Genomic DNA, 15403 nt, shown 5'->3' with positions numbered 1-15403 from the left:
TGAAGAGACTGGAGCCTTAATCCAGTGCCTTAGACCGCTCGGCCATGCTACCTTTAGCAGCATGATTTTTAAGATTCCTTATCTTAACTGAAAACCACTAAATTATACAAATACAAAAGATTAAATCACATGTTAATTTGCATGTTAGCAAAATCATAAGAATAAGTACAAAAACATTTCAAGACCGCATAATACTGGCAGCAGTGGGATTAAAGCATATGTTAATTTTGTATGTTAGCGTATGTATAAGAATAAGATAAAAAGGTTTTAAGGAACTCTTACTACTGGCAGCAGTGGGATTTAAACCTACAGGTCTGTTGTAAAATGGTTAAGTCTCTAAACAATAGGAAAAAACAATGATTCTATCAACTGTCTTTTCCTAAACAGAAACCCACACACTCATGCAAATACAAAATCATTTGAATTAGATCAAAATGTTCTGAAGACCTACTGGCAGCAGTGGGATTTGAACCCACGCCTCTGAAGAGACTGGAGCCTTAATCCAGCGCCTTAGACCGCTCGGCCATGCTACCTTAATATACTACATGAAAAAAGCTTCCTTAGAGTAAGTTTAGTGAATTTTCCTACATTTTAACTTCTTCAAGGTGGAAAATGGATAGGTCTCTAAGCAAAAAGGAAAAAGCAATGATTCTATCTACTGTCTTTTGCAAAACAGCAAAGCATGGACTCATACAAATACAAAATAATAAAACACATGCTAATTTTTCTATTAGCAAAATCATAAATATAAGCTAAAAAGTTTCAAAGTAAAAATACACTGGCAGCAGTGGGATTTGAACCCACGCCTCCAAAGAGACTGGAGCCTAAATCCAGCGCCTTAGACCACTCGGCCATGCTACCTTTAACAGCATGATTTTTACGATTCCTTATCTTAACTGAAAACCGCAAAATTATACAAATACAAAAGATTAAATCACATGTTAATTTGCATGTTAGCAAAATCATAAGAATAAGTACAAAAACATTTCAAGACCGCATAATACTGGCAGCAGTGGGATTAAAGCATATGCTAATTTTGTATATTAGCGTATGTATAAGAATAAGATAAAAAGGTTTTAAGGAACTCTTACTACTGGCAGCAGTGGGATTTAAACCTACAGGTCTGTTGTAAAATGGTTAAGTCTCTAAACAATAGGAAAAAACAATGATTCTATCAACTGTCTTTTCCTAAACAGAAACCCACACACTCATGCAAATACAAAATCATTTGAATTAGATCAAAATGTTCTAAAGACCTACTGGCAGCAGTGGGATTTGAACCCACGCCTCTGAAGAAACTGGAGCCTTAATCCAGCGCCTTAGACCGCTCGGCCATGCTACCCTAATATACTACATAAAGAAAGCTTCCTTAGAGTAAGTTTAGTGAATTTTCCTACATTTTAACTTCTTCAAGGTGGAAAATGGATAGGTCTCTAAGCAAAAAGCAATGATTCTATCTACTGTCTTTTGCAAAACAGCAAAGCATGGACTCATACAAATACAAAATAATAAAACACATGCTAATTTTTCTATTAGCAAAATCATAAATATAAGCTAAAAAGTTTCAAAGTAGAAATACACTGGCAGCAGTGGGATTTGAACCCATGCCTCCAAAGAGACTGGAGCCTAAGTCCAGCGCCTTAGACCACTCGGCCATGCTACCTTTAACAGCATGATTTTTACGATTCCTTATCTTAACTGAAAACCGCAAAATTATACAAATACAAAAGATTAAATCACATGTTAATTTGCATGTTAGCAAAATCATAAGAATAAGTACAAAAACATTTCAAGACCGCATAATACTGGCAGCAGTGGGATTAAAGCATATGCTAATTTTGTATGTTAGCATAATTATAAGAATAAGATAACAAGGTTTAACATAGCATAATGTTCTAGAATAGTCTGTTTAATCGCCGCATACTCACAGTTCCCCCGAGGGTCCATAGCTCTATAGGCTTCAGCAGCTCCACCCTCTAAGAACCCCACAAGATGTCGAACTCGCTCCCTTTCCGGGACTTCCATTAATCAACACTGATGCTCAAAGTCCTGGAAGAAGCCCTCAATGTCGCCTGCAGCCTCATTAAAGGGCTTAAAGTCTTTGTGGGACACTCTGGGGAGTTCCCTCATGGTGGGTGCTGAGGTTACAGTCTGTCTGGAGCTTCTAGCTGCTTCCAAAGCGATCTGCTCCAGCAATGCCATCTCCTGAGCTCTGTGAATGGCCTTCCTCTTATCGTCTATGGTGGCCTCTTCTCCCAGAAATGCCAACTCCTCCTCGTACCACACAACCCACTGACTTTTTTGGGTATTTACCTCCGGCTGCAGTCTTTCCTCCATTTGCTGTGAGGATCCTTCCTCAGTGTCATCTTGCAGGCGAACTCCTTCCAAAGCCTCAATTAGCTGCTCCTTGGAGAGTCCTTTAAAATGGACTCCTACTTCATGGGCCTTTGTTTGTAGGTTCATCGCAGTCCAGCTCTTGTACTCTGCGGTGCTGGTTCCCAATGTTGATGGGCCTTTGTCCTCCATTCCTTCTGCTCTGATCCCACTGCTGCCAAACAGTTTGTGACGGGGTGTACAGCAGAGCAGGAAGGGACAACAGGCCGAGGGATGATCCAATGAGATTTATTAAAGCAGGGAGCATACAACATCAAATATCCATAATGTCCTTCAAGTCCACCAGAAGTCCACAATAAGCCCAAGTAAATAAACAGATCTGGAGGTGCTTTCCAGTAATCCCGCACCCGATAAACGAAACAATAGTCCTTCCACGAGTCCAACAGAACAGATTCGGGGGCACCTCCAGATAATCCTTGTGCCAGCTAACAAAGCAATAGTCCACATGAGTCCAAGGGATTCCAAAACAATCTCACGAACGACGAGATATGTCCTCAGCTCAAGTCTCATCCCGTACGCTTCCGCAGTCACAGATGGACGTGGGGTCTTGCCTCAGCTAAGAATCCCCACTCCTGAAGATTCTAGACTGGTCGGCTCCTCTTAGTCTATCTAGTATGTACATATGACTAGCCACCTGCTGTGAGAAAGAATGGCTATTCTTCACTAGTGGTGTTGACAAACCTTAATTACATTATAGCTTAGGGCTGCAAGTATTGGGGGAAGGAGACATATTGTTACAGGTGAACTCCCTGCACAAGAAAATACATAAATTACAGCTAATAGAAACCAGAGAACAGTTACATACATCAAATGGCATATTATTCAAATACAGGACAGGGCAAAAGTACATATCATGACAGACATGTCTCTAAATATTAGGAAAAAAACAATAATTCTATCAACTGTTTTTATCTTAACCAGAAAGAAAACACTTAAGCAAATACAAAAGAAGATTAAAACACATGTAAGTTTGTATGTTAGTAAAATCATAAGAGTAAGTTCAAAACAATTTTCAAGCACATATCATACTGGCAGTAGTGGGATGAAAGCACATGCAAATTTTGTCTGTTTTCATAATTATAAGAATAAGATCAAAAGATTTTCAAGAACTCATACTGCTGAGTCATACTCAGCATGATTAAGTAGGCTTCCTTAGAGTAAGTGAAGTACATTTGACAACATTTAAAATTAGTGCATGTTGGAAAAAGGGCATGTCTCTAAACATTAGGAAAAACCAATGATTCTATCAACGGTCTTTATCTTAACCGAAAACCGAAAAATCATACAAATACAAAAGAAGATTAGATCACATGCTAATTTGCATGTTAGCAAAATCATAAGAATAAGTACAAAAACATTTCAAGACCGCATAATACTGGCAGCAGTGGGATTAAAGCATATGCTAATTTTGTATGTTAACATAGTTATAAGAATAAGATAAAAAGGTTTTAAAGAACTCTTACTACTGGCAGCAGTGGGATTTGAACCTACAGGTCTGTTGTAAAATGGTTAAGTCTCTAAACAATAGGAAAAACCAATAATTCTATCAACTGTCTTTTCCTAAACAGAAATCCACACACTCATGCAAATACAAAATCATAAGAATTAGATCAAAAGGTTCTGAAGACCTACTGGCAGCAGTGGGATTTGAACCAACGCCTCTGAAGAGACTGGAGCCTTAATCCAGTGCCTTAGACCGCTCGGCCATGCTACCTTTAGCAGCATGATTTTTAAGATTCCTTATCTTAACTGAAAACCACTAAATTATACAAATACAAAAGATTAAATCACATGTTAATTTGCATGTTAGCAAAATCATAAGAATAAGTACAAAAACATTTCAAGACCGCATAATACTGGCAGCAGTGGGATTAAAGCATATGCTAATTTTGTATATTAGCGTATGTATAAGAATAAGATAAAAAGGTTTTAAGGAACTCTTACTACTGGCAGCAGTGGGATTTAAACCTACAGGTCTGTTGTAAAATGGTTAAGTCTCTAAACAATAGGAAAAAACAATGATTCTATCAACTGTCTTTTCCTAAACAGAAACCCACACACTCATGCAAATACAAAATCATTTGAATTAGATCAAAATGTTCTAAAGACCTACTGGCAGCAGTGGGATTTGAACCCACGCCTCTGAAGAGACTGGAGCCTTAATCCAGCGCCTTAGACCGCTCGGCCATGCTACCCTAATATACTACATAAAAAAAGCTTCCTTAGAGTAAGTTTAGTGAATTTTCCTACATTTTAACTTCTTCAAGGTGGAAAATGGATAGGTCTCTAAGCAAAAAGCAATGATTCTATCTACTGTCTTTTGCAAAACAGCAAAGCATGGACTCATACAAATACAAAATAATAAAACACATGCTAATTTTTCTATTAGCAAAATCATAAATATAAGCTAAAAAGTTTCAAAGTAGTAATACACTGGCAGCAGTGGGATTTGAACCCACGCCTCCAAAGAGACTAGAGCCTAAGTCCAGCGCCTTAGACCACTCGGCCATGCTACCTTTAACAGCATGATTTTTACGATTCCTTATCTTAACTGAAAACCGCAAAATTATACAAATACAAAAGATTAAATCACATGTTAATTTGCATGTTAGCAAAATCATAAGAATAAGTACAAAAACATTTCAAGACCGCATAATACTGGCAGCAGTGGGATTAAAGCATATGCTAATTTTGTATGTTAGCATAATTATAAGAATAAGATAACAAGGTTTAACATAGCATAATGTTCTAGAATAGTCTGTTTAATCGCCGCATACTCACAGTTCCCCCGAGGGTCCATAGCTCTATAGGCTTCAGCAGCTCCACCCTCTAAGAACCCCACAAGATGTCGAACTCGCTCCCTTTCCGGGACTTCCATTAATCAACACTGATGCTCAAAGTCCTGGAAGAAGCCCTCAATGTCGCCTGCAGCCTCATTAAAGGGCTTAAAGTCTTTGTGGGACACTCTGGGGAGTTCCCTCATGGTGGGTGCTGAGGTTACAGTCTGTCTGGAGCTTCTAGCTGCTTCCAAAGCGATCTGCTCCAGCAATGCCATCTCCTGAGCTCTGTGAATGGCCTTCCTCTTATCGTCTATGGTGGCCTCTTCTCCCAGAAATGCCAACTCCTCCTCGTACCACACAACCCACTGACTTTTTTGGGTATTTACCTCCGGCTGCAGTCTTTCCTCCATTTGCTGTGAGGATCCTTCCTCAGTGTCATCTTGCAGGCGAACTCCTTCCAAAGCCTCAATTAGCTGCTCCTTGGAGAGTCCTTTAAAATGGACTCCTACTTCATGGGCCTTTGTTTGTAGGTTCATCGCAGTCCAGCTCTTGTACTCTGCGGTGCTGGTTCCCAATGTTGATGGGCCTTTGTCCTCCATTCCTTCTGCTCTGATCCCACTGCTGCCAAACAGTTTGTGACGGGGTGTACAGCAGAGCAGGAAGGGACAACAGGCCGAGGGATGATCCAATGAGATTTATTAAAGCAGGGAGCATACAACATCAAATATCCATAATGTCCTTCAAGTCCACCAGAAGTCCACAATAAGCCCAAGTAAATAAACAGATCTGGAGGTGCTTTCCAGTAATCCCGCACCCGATAAACGAAACAATAGTCCTTCCACGAGTCCAACAGAACAGATTCGGGGGCACCTCCAGATAATCCTTGTGCCAGCTAACAAAGCAATAGTCCACATGAGTCCAAGGGATTCCAAAACAATCTCACGAACGACGAGATATGTCCTCAGCTCAAGTCTCATCCCGTACGCTTCCGCAGTCACAGATGGACGTGGGGTCTTGCCTCAGCTAAGAATCCCCACTCCTGAAGATTCTAGACTGGTCGGCTCCTCTTAGTCTATCTAGTATGTACATATGACTAGCCACCTGCTGTGAGAAAGAATGGCTATTCTTCACTAGTGGTGTTGACAAACCTTAATTACATTATAGCTTAGGGCTGCAAGTATTGGGGGAAGGAGACATATTGTTACAGGTGAACTCCCTGCACAAGAAAATACATAAATTACAGCTAATAGAAACCAGAGAACAGTTACATACATCAAATGGCATATTATTCAAATACAGGACAGGGCAAAAGTACATATCATGACAGACATGTCTCTAAATATTAGGAAAAAAACAATAATTCTATCAACTGTTTTTATCTTAACCAGAAAGAAAACACTTAAGCAAATACAAAAGAAGATTAAAACACATGTAAGTTTGTATGTTAGTAAAATCATAAGAGTAAGTTCAAAACAATTTTCAAGCACATATCATACTGGCAGTAGTGGGATGAAAGCACATGCAAATTTTGTCTGTTTTCATAATTATAAGAATAAGATCAAAAGATTTTCAAGAACTCATACTGCTGAGTCATACTCAGCATGATTAAGTAGGCTTCCTTAGAGTAAGTGAAGTACATTTGACAACATTTAAAATTAGTGCATGTTGGAAAAAGGGCATGTCTCTAAACATTAGGAAAAACCAATGATTCTATCAACGGTCTTTATCTTAACCGAAAACTGAAAAATCATACAAATACAAAAGAAGATTAGATCACATGCTAATTTGCATGTTAGCAAAATCATAAGAATAAGTAGAAAAACATTTCAAGACCTCATAATACTGGCAGCAGTGGGATTAAAGCATATGCTAATTTTGTATGTTAACATAGTTATAAGAATAAGATAAAAAGGTTTTAAGGAACTCTTACTACTGGCAGCAGTGGGATTTGAACCTACAGGTCTGTTGTAAAATGGTTAAGTCTCTAAACAATAGGAAAAACCAATAATTCTATCAACTGTCTTTTCCTAAACAGAAATCCACACACTCATGCAAATACAAAATCATAAGAATTAGATCAAAAGGTTCTGAAGACCTACTGGCAGCAGTGGGATTTGAACCCACGCCTCTGAAGAGACTGGAGCCTTAATCCAGCGCCTTAGACCGCTCGGCCATGCTACCTTTAGCAGCATGATTTTTAAGATTCCTTATCTTAACTGAAAACCACAAAATTATACAAAGACAAAAGATTAAATCACATGTTAATTTGCATGTTAGCAAAATCATAAGAATAAGTACAAAAACATTTCAAGACCGCATAATACTGGCAGCAGTGGGATTAAAGCATATGCTAATTTTGTATATTAGCGTATGTATAAGAATAAGATAAAAAGGTTTTAAGGAACTCTTACTACTGGCAGCAGTGGGATTTAAACCTACAGGTCTGTTGTAAAATGGTTAAGTCTCTAAACAATAGGAAAAAACAATGATTCTATCAACTGTCTTTTCCTAAACAGAAACCCACACACTCATGCAAATACAAAATCATTTGAATTAGATCAAAATGTTCTAAAGACCTACTGGCAGCAGTGGGATTTGAACCCACGCCTCTGAAGAGACTGGAGCCTTAATCCAGCGCCTTAGACCGCTCGGCCATGCTACCCTAATATACTACATAAAGAAAGCTTCCTTAGAGTAAGTTTAGTGAATTTTCCTACATTTTAACTTCTTCAAGGTGGAAAATGGATAGGTCTCTAAGCAAAAAGCAATGATTCTATCTACTGTCTTTTGCAAAACAGCAAAGCATGGACTCATACAAATACAAAATAATAAAACACATGCTAATTTTTCTATTAGCAAAATCATAAATATAAGCTAAAAAGTTTCAAAGTAGAAATACACTGGCAGCAGTGGGATTTGAACCCATGCCTCCAAAGAGACTGGAGCCTAAGTCCAGCGCCTTAGACCACTCGGCCATGCTACCTTTAACAGCATGATTTTTACGATTCCTTATCTTAACTGAAAACCGCAAAATTATACAAATACAAAAGATTAAATCACATGTTAATTTGCATGTTAGCAAAATCATAAGAATAAGTACAAAAACATTTCAAGACCGCATAATACTGGCAGCAGTGGGATTAAAGCATATGCTAATTTTGTATGTTAGCATAATTATAAGAATAAGATAACAAGGTTTAACATAGCATAATGTTCTAGAATAGTCTGTTTAATCGCCGCATACTCACAGTTCCCCCGAGGGTCCATAGCTCTATAGGCTTCAGCAGCTCCACCCTCTAAGAACCCCACAAGATGTCGAACTCGCTCCCTTTCCGGGACTTCCATTAATCAACACTGATGCTCAAAGTCCTGGAAGAAGCCCTCAATGTCGCCTGCAGCCTCATTAAAGGGCTTAAAGTCTTTGTGGGACACTCTGGGGAGTTCCCTCATGGTGGGTGCTGAGGTTACAGTCTGTCTGGAGCTTCTAGCTGCTTCCAAAGCGATCTGCTCCAGCAATGCCATCTCCTGAGCTCTGTGAATGGCCTTCCTCTTATCGTCTATGGTGGCCTCTTCTCCCAGAAATGCCAACTCCTCCTCGTACCACACAACCCACTGACTTTTTTGGGTATTTACCTCCGGCTGCAGTCTTTCCTCCATTTGCTGTGAGGATCCTTCCTCAGTGTCATCTTGCAGGCGAACTCCTTCCAAAGCCTCAATTAGCTGCTCCTTGGAGAGTCCTTTAAAATGGACTCCTACTTCATGGGCCTTTGTTTGTAGGTTCATCGCAGTCCAGCTCTTGTACTCTGCGGTGCTGGTTCCCAATGTTGATGGGCCTTTGTCCTCCATTCCTTCTGCTCTGATCCCACTGCTGCCAACCAGTTTGTGACGGGGTGTACAGCAGAGCAGGAAGGGACAACAGGCCGAGGGATGATCCAATGAGATTTATTAAAGCAGGGAGCATACAACATCAAATATCCATAATGTCCTTCAAGTCCACCAGAAGTCCACAATAAGCCCAAGTAAATAAACAGATCTGGAGGTGCTTTCCAGTAATCCCGCACCCGATAAACGAAACAATAGTCCTTCCACGAGTCCAACAGAACAGATTCGGGGGCACCTCCAGATAATCCTTGTGCCAGCTAACAAAGCAATAGTCCACATGAGTCCAAGGGATCCCAAAACAATCTCACGAACGACGAGATATGTCCTCAGCTCAAGTCTCATCCCGTACGCTTCCGCAGTCACAGATGGACGTGGGGTCTTGCCTCAGCTAAGAATCCCCACTCCTTCCCCTTTAAGGATCAACTCACATCTGATCTCAAAAATAAGAATGGATTATCTGAGCTCCTGGGATCCGCCCATGAAGGGGGGTAGGAGTCACACCTTCTATTCCATGGTTGGGTCCACCTGAAGATTCTAGACTGGTCGGCTCCTCTTAGTCTATCTAGTATGTACATATGACTAGCCACCTGCTGTGAGAAAGAATGGCTATTCTTCACTAGTGGTGTTGACAAACCTTAATTACATTATAGCTTAGGGCTGCAAGTATTGGGGGAAGGAGACATATTGTTACAGGTGAACTCCCTGCACAAGAAAATACATAAATTACAGCTAATAGAAACCAGAGAACAGTTACATACATCAAATGGCATATTATTCAAATACAGGACAGGGCAAAAGTACATATCATGACAGACATGTCTCTAAATATTAGGAAAAAAACAATAATTCTATCAACTGTTTTTATCTTAACCAGAAAGAAAACACTTAAGCAAATACAAAAGAAGATTAAAACACATGTAAGTTTGTATGTTAGTAAAATCATAAGAGTAAGTTCAAAACAATTTTCAAGCACATATCATACTGGCAGCAGTGGGATGAAAGCACATGCAAATTTTGTCTGTTTTCATAATTATAAGAATAAGATCAAAAGATTTTCAAGAACTCATACTGCTGAGTCATACTCAGCATGATTAAGTAGGCTTCCTTAGAGTAAGTGAAGTACATTTGACAACATTTAAAATTAGTGCATGTTGGAAAAAGGGCATGTCTCTAAACATTAGGAAAAACCAATGATTCTATCAACGGTCTTTATCTTAACTGAAAACCGAAAAATCATACGAATACAAAAGAAGATTAGATCACATGCTAATTTGCATGTTAGCAAAATCATAAGAATAAGTACAAAAACATTTCAAGACCTCATAATACTGGCAGCAGTGGGATTAAAGCATATGCTAATTTTGTATGTTAGCATAGTTATAAGAATAAGATAAAAAGGTTTTAAGGAACTCTTACTACTGGCAGCAGTGGGATTTGAACCTACAGGTCTGTTGTAAAATGGTTAAGTCTCTAAACAATAGGAAAAACCAATGATTCTATCAACTGTCTTTTCCTAAACAGAAATCCACACACTCATGCAAATACAAAATCATAAGAATTAGATCAAAAGGTTCTGAAGACCTACTGGCAGCAGTGGGATTTGAACCCACGCCTCTGAAGAGACTGGAGCCTTAATCCAGCGCCTTAGACCGCTCGGCCATGCTACCTTTAGCAGCATGACTTTTAAGATTCCTTATCTTAACTGAAAACCACAAAATTATACAAATACAAAAGATTAAATCACATGTTAATTTGCATGTTAGCAAAATCATAAGAATAAGTACAAAAACATTTCAAGACCGCATAATACTGGCAGCAGTGGGATTAAAGCATATGCTAATTTTGTATATTAGCGTATGTATAAGAATAAGATAAAAAGGTTTTAAGGAACTCTTACTACTGGCAGCAGTGGGATTTAAACCTACAGGTCTGTTGTAAAATGGTTAAGTCTCTAAACAATAGGAAAAAACAATGATTCTATCAACTGTCTTTTCCTAAACAGAAACCCACACACTCATGCAAATACAAAATCATTTGAATTAGATCAAAATGTTCTGAAGACCTACTGGCAGCAGTGGGATTTGAACCCACGCCTCTGAAGAGACTGGAGCCTTAATCCAGCACCTTAGACCGCTCGGCCATGCTACCCTAATATACTACATAAAAACAGCTTCCTTAGAGTAAGTTTAGTGAATTTTCCTACATTTTAACTTCTTCAAGGTGGAAAATGGATAGGTCTCTAAGCAAAAAGCAATGATTCTATCTACTGTCTTTTGCAAAACAGCAAAGCATGGACTCATACAAATACAAAATAATAAAACACATGCTAATTTTTCTATTAGCAAAATCATAAATATAAGCTAAAAAGTTTCAAAGTAGAAATACACTGGCAGCAGTGGGATTTGAACCCACGCCTCCAAAGAGACTGGAGCCTAAGTCCAGCGCCTTAGACCACTCGGCCATGCTACCTTTAACAGCATGATTTTTACGATTCCTTATCTTAACTGAAAACCGCAAAATTATACAAATACAAAAGATTAAATCACATGTTAATTTGCATGTTAGCAAAATCATAAGAATAAGTACAAAAACATTTCAAGACCGCATAATACTGGCAGCAGTGGGATTAAAGCATATGTTAATTTTGTATGTTAGCGTATGTATAAGAATAAGATAAAAAGGTTTTAAGGAACTCTTACTACTGGCAGCAGTGGGATTTAAACCTACAGGTCTGTTGTAAAATGGTTAAGTCTCTAAACAATAGGAAAAAACAATGATTCTATCAACTGTCTTTTCCTAAACAGAAACCCACACACTCATGCAAATACAAAATCATTTGAATTAGATCAAAATGTTCTGAAGACCTACTGGCAGCAGTGGGATTTGAACCCACGCCTCTGAAGAGACTGGAGCCTTAATCCAGCGCCTTAGACCGCTCGGCCATGCTACCTTAATATAATACATGAAAAAAGCTTCCTTAGAGTAAGTTTAGTGAATTTTCCTACATTTTAACTCCTTCAAGGTGGAAAATGGATAGGTCTCTAAGCAAAAAGGAAAAAGCAATGATTCTATCTACTGTCTTTTGCAAAACAGCAAAGCATGGACTCATACAAATACAAAATAATAAAACACATGCTAGTTTTTCTATTAGCAAAATCATAAATATAAGCTAAAAAGTTTCAAAGTAGAAATACACTGGCAGCAGTGGGATTTGAACCCACGCCTCCAAAGAGACTGGAGCCTAATTCCAGCGCCTTAGACCACTCGGCCATGCTACCTTTAACAGCATGATTTTTACGATTCCTTATCTTAACTGAAAACCGCAAAATTATACAAATACAAAAGATTAAATCACGTTAATTTGCATGTTAGCAAAATCATAAGAATAAGTACAAAAACATTTCAAGACCGCATAATACTGGCAGCAGTGGGATTAAAGCATATGCTAATTTTGTATGTTAGCATAATTATAAGAATAAGATAACAAGGTTTAACATAGCATAATGTCCTAGAATAGTCTGTTTAATCGCCGCATACTCACAGTTCCCCTGAGGGTCCATAGCTCTATAGGCTTCAGCAGCTCCACCCTCTAAGAACCCCACAAGATGTCGAACTCGCTCCCTTTCCGGGACTTCCATTAATCAACACTGATGCTCAAAGTCCTGGAAGAAGCCCTCAATGTCGCCTGCAGCCTCATTAAAGGGCTTAAAGTCTTTGTGGGACACTCTGGGGAGTTCCCTCATGGTGGGTGCTGAGGTTACAGTCTGTCTGGAGCTTCTAGCTGCTTCCAAAGCGATCTGCTCCAGCAATGCCATCTCCTGAGCTCTGTGAATGGCCTTCCTCTTATCGTCTATGGTGGCCTCTTCTCCCAGAAATGCCAACTCCTCCTCGTACCACACAACCCACTGACTTTTTTGGGTATTTACCTCCGGCTGCAGTCTTTCCTCCATTTGCTGTGAGGATCCTTCCTCAGTGTCATCTTGCAGGCGAACTCCTTCCAAAGCCTCAATTAGCTGCTCCTTGGAGAGTCCTTTAAAATGGACTCCTACTTCATGGGCCTTTGTTTGTAGGTTCATCGCAGTCCAGCTCTTGTACTCTGCGGTGCTGGTTCCCAATGTTGATGGGCCTTTGTCCTCCATTCCTTCTGCTCTGATCCCACTGCTGCCAAACAGTTTGTGACGGGGTGTACAGCAGAGCAGGAAGGGACAACAGGCCGAGGGATGATCCAATGAGATTTATTAAAGCAGGGAGCATACAACATCAAATATCCATAATGTCCTTCAAGTCCACCAGAAGTCCACAATAAGCCCAAGTAAATAAACAGATCTGGAGGTGCTTTCCAGTAATCCCGCACCCGATAAACGAAACAATAGTCCTTCCACGAGTCCAACAGAACAGATTCGGGGGCACCTCCAGATAATCCTTGTGCCAGCTAACAAAGCAATGGTCCACATGAGTCCAAGGGATCCCAAAACAATCTCACGAACGACGAGATATGTCCTCAGCTCAAGTCTCATCCCGTACGCTTCCGCAGTCACAGATGGACGTGGGGTCTTGCCTCAGCTAAGAATCCCCACTCCTTCCCCTTTAAGGATCAACTCACATCTGATCTCAAAAATAAGAATGGATTATCTGAGCTCCTGGGATCCGCCCATGAAGGGGGGTAGGGATCACACCTTCTATTCAATGGTTGGGTCCACCTGAAGATTCTAGACTGGTGGGCTCCTCTTAGTCTATCTAGTATGTACATATGACTAGCCACCTGCTGTGAGAAAGAATGGCTATTCTTCACTAGTGGTGTTGACAAACCTTAATTACATTATAGCTTAGGGCTGCAAATATTGGGGGAAGGAGACATATTGTTACAGGTGAACTCCCAGCACAAGAAAATACATAAATTACAGCTAATAGAAACCAGAGAACAGTTACATACATCAAATGGCATATTATTCAAATACAGGACAGGGCAAAAGTACATATCATGACAGACATGTCTCTAAATATTAGGAAAAAAACAATAATTCTATCAACTGTTTTTATCTTAACCAGAAAGAAAACACTTAAGCAAATACAAAAGAAGATTAAAACACATGTAAGTTTGTATGTTAGTAAAATCATAAGAGTAAGTTCAAAACAATTTTCAAGCACATATCATACTGGCAGCAGTGGGATGAAAGCACATGCAAATTTTGTCTGTTTTCATAATTATAAGAATAAGATCAAAAGATTTTCAAGAACTCATACTGCTGAGTCATACTCAGCATGATTAAGTAGGCTTCCTTAGAGTAAGTGAAGTACATTTGACAACATTTAAAATTAGTGCATGTTGGAAAAAGGGCATGTCTCTAAACATTAGGAAAAACCAATGATTCTATCAACGGTCTTTATCTTAACCGAAAACCGAAAAATCATACAAATACAAAAGAAGATTAGATCACATGCTAATTTGCATGTTAGCAAAATCATAAGAATAAGTACAAAAACATTTCAAGACCTCATAATACTGGCAGCAGTGGGATTAAAGCATATGCTAATTTTGTATGTTAGCATAGTTATAAGAATAAGATAAAAAGGTTTTAAGGAACTCTTACTACTGGCAGCAGTGGGATTTGAACCTACAGGTCTGTTGTAAAATGGTTAAGTCTCTAAACAATAGGAAAAACCAATGATTCTATCAACTGTCTTTTCCTAAACAGAAATCCACACACTCATGCAAATACAAAATCATAAGAATTAGATCAAAAGGTTCTGAAGACCTACTGGCAGCAGTGGGATTTGAACCCACGCCTCTGAAGAGACTGGAGCCTTAATCCAGCGCCTTAGACCGCTCGGCCATGCTACCATTAGCAGCATGACTTTTAAGATTCCTTATCTTAACTGAAAACCACAAAATTATACAAATACAAAAGATTAAATCACATGTTAATTTGCATGTTAGCAAAATCATAAGAATAAGTACAAAAACATTTCAAGACCGCATAATACTGGCAGCAGTGGGATTAGAGCATATGCTAATTTTGTATATTAGCGTATGTATAAGAATAAGATAAAAAGGTTTTAAGGAACTCTTACTACTGGCAGCAGTGGGATTTAAACCTACAGGTCTGTTGTAAAATGGTTAAATCTCTAAACAATAGGAAAAAACAATGATTCTATCAACTGTCTTTTCCTAAACAGAAACCCACACACTCATGCAAATACAAAATCATTTGAATTAGATCAAAATGTTCTGAAGTGCAGCAGTGGGATTTGAACCCACGCCTCTGAATAGATTGGAGCCTTAATCCAGCGCCTTAGACCGCTCGGCCATGATACCTTAATATACTACATGAAAAAAGCTTTCTTAG

At 39.1% G+C, this 15403-nt stretch overlaps 13 non-coding genes across 13 annotated transcripts; all 13 read right to left on the bottom strand.

Moving 5' to 3' along the window:
* Nucleotides 1–451: 451 nt before the first annotated feature.
* Nucleotides 452–533, bottom strand: TRNAL-AAG (transfer RNA leucine (anticodon AAG)). The gene has a single exon. It is a non-coding gene; the product is annotated as a tRNA-Leu (tRNA).
* A 246-nt stretch (nt 534–779) lies between these two features.
* On the bottom strand, nt 780–861 carry TRNAL-UAG (transfer RNA leucine (anticodon UAG)). The gene has a single exon. It is a non-coding gene; the product is annotated as a tRNA-Leu (tRNA).
* Nucleotides 862–1581: 720 nt separating this feature from the next.
* On the bottom strand, nt 1582–1663 carry TRNAL-UAG (transfer RNA leucine (anticodon UAG)). The gene has a single exon. It is a non-coding gene; the product is annotated as a tRNA-Leu (tRNA).
* Nucleotides 1664–4507: 2844 nt separating this feature from the next.
* Nucleotides 4508–4589, bottom strand: TRNAL-AAG (transfer RNA leucine (anticodon AAG)). The gene has a single exon. It is a non-coding gene; the product is annotated as a tRNA-Leu (tRNA).
* A 239-nt stretch (nt 4590–4828) lies between these two features.
* On the bottom strand, nt 4829–4910 carry TRNAL-UAG (transfer RNA leucine (anticodon UAG)). Its single transcript has one exon. It is a non-coding gene; the product is annotated as a tRNA-Leu (tRNA).
* A 2363-nt stretch (nt 4911–7273) lies between these two features.
* TRNAL-AAG (transfer RNA leucine (anticodon AAG)) lies at nt 7274–7355 on the bottom strand. Its single transcript has one exon. It is a non-coding gene; the product is annotated as a tRNA-Leu (tRNA).
* Nucleotides 7356–7754: 399 nt separating this feature from the next.
* Nucleotides 7755–7836, bottom strand: TRNAL-AAG (transfer RNA leucine (anticodon AAG)). The gene has a single exon. It is a non-coding gene; the product is annotated as a tRNA-Leu (tRNA).
* Nucleotides 7837–8075: 239 nt separating this feature from the next.
* On the bottom strand, nt 8076–8157 carry TRNAL-UAG (transfer RNA leucine (anticodon UAG)). Its single transcript has one exon. It is a non-coding gene; the product is annotated as a tRNA-Leu (tRNA).
* A 2484-nt stretch (nt 8158–10641) lies between these two features.
* Nucleotides 10642–10723, bottom strand: TRNAL-AAG (transfer RNA leucine (anticodon AAG)). Its single transcript has one exon. It is a non-coding gene; the product is annotated as a tRNA-Leu (tRNA).
* A 720-nt stretch (nt 10724–11443) lies between these two features.
* Nucleotides 11444–11525, bottom strand: TRNAL-UAG (transfer RNA leucine (anticodon UAG)). The gene has a single exon. It is a non-coding gene; the product is annotated as a tRNA-Leu (tRNA).
* Nucleotides 11526–11924: 399 nt separating this feature from the next.
* On the bottom strand, nt 11925–12006 carry TRNAL-AAG (transfer RNA leucine (anticodon AAG)). The gene has a single exon. It is a non-coding gene; the product is annotated as a tRNA-Leu (tRNA).
* Nucleotides 12007–12252: 246 nt separating this feature from the next.
* Nucleotides 12253–12334, bottom strand: TRNAL-UAG (transfer RNA leucine (anticodon UAG)). The gene has a single exon. It is a non-coding gene; the product is annotated as a tRNA-Leu (tRNA).
* Nucleotides 12335–14816: 2482 nt separating this feature from the next.
* On the bottom strand, nt 14817–14898 carry TRNAL-AAG (transfer RNA leucine (anticodon AAG)). Its single transcript has one exon. It is a non-coding gene; the product is annotated as a tRNA-Leu (tRNA).
* Between the last annotated feature and the right edge of the window lie 505 nt (nt 14899–15403).

This window comes from Ranitomeya imitator, chromosome 4 (assembly GCF_032444005.1).
Source record: "Ranitomeya imitator isolate aRanImi1 chromosome 4, aRanImi1.pri, whole genome shotgun sequence".
NCBI classification, from domain to species: domain Eukaryota; kingdom Metazoa; phylum Chordata; class Amphibia; order Anura; family Dendrobatidae; genus Ranitomeya; species Ranitomeya imitator.
The sequence above is the reverse complement of the archived record's forward strand: the minus strand, read 5'-3'. Positions and strand labels throughout refer to the sequence as shown.